The sequence below is a fragment of the Pinus tabuliformis genome, chromosome 1_1, assembly GCF_031772625.1.
Source record: "Pinus tabuliformis cultivar Carrire ecotype Pingquan chromosome 1_1, CPIR1, whole genome shotgun sequence".
NCBI lineage: Eukaryota > Viridiplantae > Streptophyta > Pinopsida > Pinales > Pinaceae > Pinus > Pinus tabuliformis.
Genome location: NC_142297.1, coordinates 768,006,854 through 768,008,894, shown reverse-complemented (window position 1 = coordinate 768,008,894; position 2,041 = coordinate 768,006,854).

Sequence of the window (2,041 nt, the reverse complement as noted above, 5' to 3'; positions counted from 1 at the left end):
AGACTTTCTCTGGATTTTGGCTGATTTCTAGTCCATATAATATCATAAAGTTTCATGACGATAAAACAATAAGAAAACATAAGGATTTTATTGCCACCACTGGAAAACGAATGTGTGTTTCGGGTGTCAGAAAACATTCATTCTTAAGATTGATTTTTTTGGTAGTTAATAATAAGTGATTTTTTTCAACAAGTAAAGGATAATAACATAGTAAAAATAACGTTATTGGGAATCCTATTATAAATTGTTCAAATCTAGATTAATTTTCTATCCCTTTGACATATAAATGGTTTTATAGGTCTAAAATTGGATAGTTGACAACCACAGTGTGTTGTGATATAAGTCAAGCAAAAGTTGTAATGATATATATTTCTGCAGAAGGTTAACATGTTTAACTGAAAAATGTTTGTAGGTTGAAGCAGTCTGTATGGCTTTACCACTTGCCCTCAAGGTGATAAGAAGATCATTGTGCAATGAGCCACAGGCAATTTTGGAAAAGGCGAAGAAGAAGCTTTGAAGAGCAGAATCTATAGAGGAAGGAAAAACAAACACTACAGAGTGAAGTATTCCAGTTATCTTACATGAGCGAAAGTTTGGTCCCAAACTATGTGCCCGATAATTTCAAGTCAATCATGGAAAGTCTTGCTCTAGATTTTGGCTGATTTCCAGTCCATATAATATCCTAAAGTTTCGTGATGACAAAACAATAAGAAAACATGTGGTTTTTATTTCCATTGCTGGAAAACGAATGTGTGTTTGGGGTGTCAGAAAACATTCATTCTTAACATTGATTTTTTGGTAGTTAACAATAAGTGATTTTTTGCAACAAGTACAGGATAATAACATAGTAAAAATGGCATTCTTGGGCATTTTTAAAAATTTATTGTGCCAACTATGTAAGAAGAACACTGTTGACACTCTACAACTCCATTAAAGTGCCATAACCTTATGCTTGTATTTTTTGGTCTATCTGGAAAGTACGGATGTGACACATAATCAACATTTTATCATCTAAAGCTTAAAATATGCCGACCTTATGAACATACAATCTTCTATTCACCTTCCTCATTCAATGCTTGACAGCTTGCTTCACACCTTCCAGGAAAAATACAGTGTGTCACTTGGAATAAGTAACTGGTCTGGTTAGATGTGTTTTTGGTAGAGATGGGGTTCCATTGTTAGAATTTTTAGCTTATCTTGTGAATGTCATCAATCTCAGCTGCAATAAGATGGGTATTCAAGTTTAATTTTAGCACATGTCCTCTTTGACTAGAGAAATTCTCATGGTTCATAAACTAAATGTATCATGGCTCATCATAAGGCGCATATATCATAGTCTTTCGGTAGTGATGTATAGTAAATTCGGTATCTCATATCTTGTTGAGGGACGGAGTCTCAACTGAGGCGAAGCAAATTTTAGAGACAGGATATAGACGAAAGAACCCCGACCTTAGGGAGGATGGGTCAGTCATAGCTGTGCCAATTAAAGTTGATCATATATAGGAAGGAGGGCTAGCCAAAAGAAAGAGACAGGAGGTCTTGCCAACCGTAGCTTCAAGTCATTGTCGAGAGCCGAGAGTCGATAGACCATGACATATAGAATGTTAAGATGCTAATAGGAATTTTAGTCAATTCAGTATCTCATATCTTATTGAGGGACAAAGTCTCAACTTAGGCAAAGAAAATTTTAGAGACAGGATATAGACGAAAGAACCCCGACCTTAGGGAGGATGGGTTAATCATAACTGTGCCAATCAAAGTTGATCATAGACAGGAAGGAGGCCTAGCTAGAAGAAAGAGATATGAGGTCTTGCCAATCATAGCTGCAGGTCATTGCCGAGAGTCGATATACTATGGCACATAGAATGTTAAGATGCTAATAGGAATTTTATTGTTATTTGTCTCATTGTGTAAAAAATTACATTTTAAAGAAGATCACTAAACAAATAGATAATGCTATATCTATAAACGTTTTAAAAGAGACTATATTTTTTGAAGTAGAAATGTACTTGAAAATAATTCAATGATACGAAACAGAAGG